Source organism: Dermacentor variabilis, chromosome 8, assembly GCF_050947875.1.
Source record: "Dermacentor variabilis isolate Ectoservices chromosome 8, ASM5094787v1, whole genome shotgun sequence".
Lineage (NCBI taxonomy): Eukaryota > Metazoa > Arthropoda > Arachnida > Ixodida > Ixodidae > Dermacentor > Dermacentor variabilis.
This window is the reverse complement of record NC_134575.1, coordinates 78,353,326-78,359,808: the sequence shown is the minus strand read 5'-3', so window position 1 is coordinate 78,359,808 and position 6,483 is coordinate 78,353,326.

The following is a 6,483-nucleotide window of genomic DNA, read 5'->3' as shown; positions in this document are numbered from 1 at the left end:
TGTCATCCTGTCTATTCAAGGCGCACTGGAGACTCTTACGTTGATTACCAAAGTGAGAACAGTGGCACAAAAGATGACTGATGGTCTCTTCACACTTCCACTTAGAGCAATTTGAAAAAAAAAAATTCAACACCATGGTACTCGACGCTTCAATGTTGCGCTGCAGAAGTGAAGAAATTTCAGTTGATGATGATGACGACGACCTTAATGACATTGGCACATACCCACTCACGGGGACTGGCCGAGAGTCGGGCAGATTTTACGCATTCTTTCAAGAAATAAATTTAGAAATCTATAATGTCCAAGACGTTTCAGTAGACAGTCAGCCAATATAAGAAATGTACAGAGAGAGAAAGAGAGAGCGACAACCAACAGGTATTTCTAAATGAGGCAATAAGAGAATAATGAAATGAATGATGCTGTCAACAACGAAATCGGTTTAATTTTTTCTATGGCGGCGCATACATTCCTCGGTGAGTGCCCAAGCACAGAAACTCCGAAAGAGCTGTACCGGAGTTACTACAGCGGCTCCTTCGTCATCCTCGGTTGCTGTCCCAATTGAGCACCTCCTGCGCCATGCTCACACTCCTCTTACAGGCACGTACGTACTCGTGAGAATTAAGAAAAAGCGGTTCTTCCAGACATAGCAGCCATGGTAGGCGCCTACGCTCCGAAGGGGTCTTGCGTGCTAGCGCAACCGCCTTGAAATGGTCGCACGGTGTGCCGGGACGGGCAGCGGCGATAACGTCGCTGAAATCCCTAGCGACTTCGGGCGACAGAGCTCCTGAGCACAAGCAGGTACTTTGTCCGTTGAGCGGTAATGCATCGAAGGTCGAAAGTAGTTTTAACCAGGGTAAACCACTCGGCGAATATGGGTGGTTATACGTTGGTGCAAGTTGGTGCATGGTTATACCAGGAGAGCGCCAGCAAACATCAAGAAGGGGGAAAAAAAACGAGAAATGGACATAAACAAAGTGACACGAAGGTGGCTGGACTAACAACTGAACTTTATTGTTGAATACAACGTCCTTCAAGTCTGTATTGAGCATGCGCGAGGCACAGCATGTCATATACGCGGTAATCACCTTATCCAACACGGCAATGCTGATAAAAAATTGCAGCTCTTTCTTGGTCAGGAACACCGATGGCGCGCTTACACACTTCTCGGGGCCAAGTATAGAGATATGTAAGCTTCAAACAACTCTCTTTCCTGCTGAGTCTGCCTTCCATACGACTGATACGTTGCTGAAGAAGGGAGTGCAACCGCAATCCTTACAGTGTAGCGGAAGATCACCTCCCGTCTCTGTGGGTCGGCTTGAGCGGTAATGGTAACCGGTAATGGTAACCGGTAATGGTAACCGGCAATCAGGTTATGCCAGGTTATGCAAGGTTATGCCATACGGCATGGTTATGCGGCCAGAATTGCGGTAGTTTTAGCTGTACCGCCGAGATACTTGCCAAGGCCGCAGCTTTTGCCTCGTTCGTCGCTGTGGCTATACGATCCCAGCGCCGGTTGTGACGACATCGCCTATCGTGTCGCTGCCTGACGAGTCCGTGGTTGTAGCGTCGATACCCAGTGGTTGTGTGTTTCGGATCACGTTCGGGTCACCACGCTTAGGGATTGAAACGAGGCCCTATAGCACATGGGGCATGTCGTGGGCTAGGCCGACAGGTAGACGACCGTCCCTTTCGTGTCGTTATCATGTGTGATTTTCCCGGTGGATTAAACGCGTTATTTAAAGTATATTTCTACCTCTGCATTGAGTCGCAACGGCTTATTCAGAACTCACATATCAAGCGTGTTGTATAGCGTGATCTGTTTTCTACAATAGCAATTTGACGCTGTGACCTGGAATAGACAGTATTGTCAGTTTTTTTTCGAAGCGGTAACGAACTTTAATTGTCATTTTTTAAATTGTATCTTTTTATCTAACTGTAGTCCTTTCTTGCACATAAACGAACTTTCAATATGTTGCGGACTGCGCATTCTTTATGGCTACTGTAATGACCCCGAGCTTGCGCCTGCCGTGGTTGCTCAGTGGCTAAGGTGTAGGGCTGCTGATCGCGATGTCGCGGGATCGAATCCCGGCGGCCGCATTTCAATGGGGGCGAAATGCGATAACATTCGAGTACTTGGATTTAGGTGCACGTTGAAGAACCCCAGGTAGACAAGATTTCCGGAGTCTTCCACTACGGCGTGCCTCATTATCAGAAAGTGGTTTTGCCACGTAAAACCCCATAACTTTTAAAATCCCAGCTTTAAAAGGTTAATACCATAGTTGCACAACCACTTCAGTACATATGCTTTTTATTGCGATTGCAATTACATGGACTTTCCCGGTGCATTTCTGCCGTCGCCGTGAGGTTCTGCACCAAGTCAAAGGCCGATGAAATCGTCGTCGCACGCGTATACTGCGTGTGCGAGTGAAAGAGTGCGAGGGTGAGCCTGCGAACGCGGCTCAATCTCGCGTATGGGAGCAAGAAAGGAGGGCCGGAAACGCGCCGTCTCCTGTCGCGCGCGATTGACGGGATTGAGGTGAGGGAGGGAGTTCTCCGAAGCGATACAGGCGCCGTTATCTTGAAAGCGATCTGCGACGTGGCCAAAGTGCGCGCCAGCGCGTGCCTGATATTCAGAGCGATCTGCGATGTTTTGCATATTGGGCGTAGTGCCGGTAGCTTTGTATGCGCTGGGCTTTCGACGTTCCGTTCGCGTTGAAGCGAGAGATGCTCGAAGGTAAATCCCTCGCTCCAGCATTTTTTACAGCGAGTTTCCGTGCTCATCGAACGACATGTGTTCAAATTTACCTGTGCGCGCGTGACAGCGTGCTTGATAATTTAGTTAAAACACGTTGGCAGGCTAGTTGGTTTGAATCCACGAAAAAATGTGTAAGCGCGACTGAACGAGTACGTTGAAAGAAACAGACACACAGAGGCTGCACGCTGTCTGTGTGTGTTTGTTTCTTTCTACGTCTTCGTTCAGTCACGCTTACACATTGTATCCTTATTAATTTAGTTGGTAAGCGAATGTTTACAAGTTTATGCGGCCGATAAATCTACTATCCTCCTTATAGATGTCTACTCAATTGCTATCGCAATCGGTGCTTCGCCTTTCGGGCGAAACTGCGACTCCTTTAGGTACACGTTCATTATGTATGTATGTATGTATGTATGTATGTATGTATGTATGTATGTATGTATGTATGTATGTATGTATGTATGTATGTATGTATGTATGTATGTATGTATGTATGTATGTATGTATGTATGTATGTATGTATGTATGTATGTATGTATGTACAGTTCGTTACCATACAATTGGCTACACTGACACGACGAAGTTGTTGCTGGAGCAGATCGCTGAGAACAGCTGCGAGCGTCCGCCGTGCCTTCTGGCACTGTATTTCAGTAACTACTATGGCGTACTCTGAAGCAATCCTACCACTTGCAAGGGTTGGTTTAAGTGCAGAACACGGGTATTGTTTGCTTGTATTAAATGAATGCCAGCAGCACCATAACCTATATGCTTCCTCATTACATTTGAGACGCTTTTCGGCACGTCTCACAAATCCTGGAAGCGAGCAACCCTGGGTGTCACAATAACGGAATCACAGGCAGGCATGTGAGAAGTGTTCTCCGAACATCGCACTTGGACGTCTGCGACTGCACCACTCCTTTCTTTATTCATATTTTTTTTGTGCTGCAGTTGCAGCATGTGAATAGGCCTTTAAGGTTATGTCTATCATTCATCGTTTTATCCCTCATTGCGTGGTCTTCTCCAACATTTATGTCATCATCCAAGCTTGAGCCCCGTAATTTAGTAAAGGCCTATTGAGAAGCGAAGTATTGCACTACACTTTACCAATATGACTACAAGTCCCAAGCGTTCTTTCGGCGTTATTGTAGTCACCTGGGCTTCACTAACTTCGCGAAAATAACAAAGCCGTCGACTTCAGTAGAGAGCTTGTTCAGCTTCTGAAGCAACGTGCCCGCAAGTGCCTTTTGTAAAACGAGTTCAACGAACGCACAAGCTGGCGAGTGCATGTCGCAGCCGGTGTCAACAAGCCAAGCCAGCTCGACTTGACGCTTAATGACACCGACGGCGAGTGGATTTACAACGCTTAACTGTTCGTTCAGCCGGAGCTGATCGCAGCAACGGGCACGTGGCGGTGACCGTAGTGACACTAATCACTCTATCACGGCTAATTGTTTGACCCTGTGCTACCGAGAAAGCGCCACATAGCTTTCAGGGAATACCTCTTCCGGTGAGCAAGGTGATCGACTTGAACACGGGCTTGTCATTTGGAAATGAGATTGACTGGTTACAACGAACCAACGAACAATCATAATCTTAAATAAGAAAAGGTGACAGATTAAGAGCGCCTGATATATAGCCTCATCTTCTCCACAGTTTGGGCACAGAGGGGAGGGCTTTACGACGATAAAATGCGCTCTGACGATAAAAGTTTAATACAGTTATCCCACTCCCCTCCGACGACGTAATCGGGTAAGCTTTTGTGGTGCGAAAGGAATTTTTGTGCCAAGCAAGTATGAGGTGTGTCTGTTCAGAACAGTTAATTATAGATGGGCTCAAGGAGTCTTGAGCAATTGCATATCTCTTGAATCTAGCAATGTAATTAGGCAAGCTGAGGTAGGAAGTAATGATATTATAAGGTCATTAAGGGCCGCTCGTTCGAGACTGTGGGTAATTTCGTTCATGAATAATCCCTTGTTCAAGGCACCTAAAGCAATTTAATTAAATTTATGTGGGCATGCATCAGAAAATGAAGTGTACCTAAAAGCTTAGTTCCACCATTTGCTGTGGGCGATGACCGTAAACACAAAGAGAAATTAATTATTACCGTCGATATTATTTCATTTAGTTTGCGTAATGCTAACAGTCAGCCAGAAACATTGATATAAAATTCGAAATCCGGATTGCGAATGAGTAGTTTAGAGCAAAAGCGAAGTTTGCGTAAGGTGAACACCCCAGCTAGAGTTCCAGCCAGAAGTAAGGATAAGAAATTCTGAATCCTGACTGAGAATGCCCAGTCTACAGAAGGAGCGAAAATGCCATTTCAAGATTTTTTTCTTCACAGTGTGATTTTCTGTAGCACTTTGACCTGCGACATCGTCGACTATAATAATTATAATATAATATAATAATATTTGTTTTTGGAATATGACACGAAGCGATAATTTTCGTTTACAGCATCCCTGATAATTTATAGTTCTACAGCTTTTGTATTTTGCCATTTGTGCAATTTTCTGTGGTGCACTTATTTTTTTATCGCTAAAAATTTTCAGCTAAATGCGCCTTCATAGACCTGAATTGCTCGCGCAGCTTAGGGTCCTCCGCGTGAGCGTAATAAAGCAGTGCCTTTATTACAGTTACATCTTTACGGTTTGTGTGTTTCTGACCGTTCATGGGAAGAGGGTCTACTTGGGTCGCAAGGTATGTGGTGGTTGGTGTCTTGCCCAGCAGACAACATAGGCCACTGGGTGTATGTCGAACAGACAATGCAGCTTAATCAGAATACCGAAACTCTGCATGCCTCCCATTGGCCATGTGAAATCGCGTCCGAATTACATCAGGCATACAGTCGGCGCAAATTGCTCCGCTGGCTGTGGACGACGTAAATTTCAAATCGCAAACGCAACAAAAGTGGCAGTGACGTCGCACTGCTCTCCCTTCCGCCCTCCGCTTTCTTTTCCCCTTGGCGGCTCTTCGCCTTATCGTTCCTTCACCGGCCCCTCGCCGGTTGGCCAGGGTGAACGCTTACCCCAGTATTCAGAAATGCATCTTAACTGGAAGCCCATCCTTAGCTTGATATAACCGGAGCCTGACGTGAAAGTCCTCAAGACACTCATCGCCTTTTGTTAGGCGTGTTCACGACAGGCGTCACTTAAATCAAGTCAAGCGTGAGCTTCAAGTTAAGATGCGTTTATGAATGCGGGGGTCAGATTCGCGGAGAGAGTGTCGCCACGTGAAGCGTTGGCTCGCATGTGTCATTGAAGCAGCGTGCCAGCGACTGGGAATCAAAAACAAACATCAGTTTCATTTTAAATTCGAAGCAGTTCTTGGCGAACATTTGCCACTTCGACAGTATCTGTCTATCAAGCCGCCTGCGTCCTAGTGCTCTCATGGTCGTTTCGTTAACTTGGTATGTACAAAAACTGGCATAGTGTCAAAAGAGTGTATGACGAACATAAATGATAGGCCATGACATGAATATCGTGACATGTGCGTCATCAAGGTCATGAAACAGCAGCCTACCTCATGGTGCTTTCACGGTCATTTCGTTAACTTCTTATGTTGCACAACTATCATATTATTACAAGAGCGTATGGCGAACATAAATTATATGTCATGACATGAATCTCATGACATCCGTGTCATATAGGTGATGAAACAGCCGCCTACGTCTTGGTATATACCAAAAGTGGCGTAGTAGACGAGTGTATGCCGAACATGAGTGATAGATC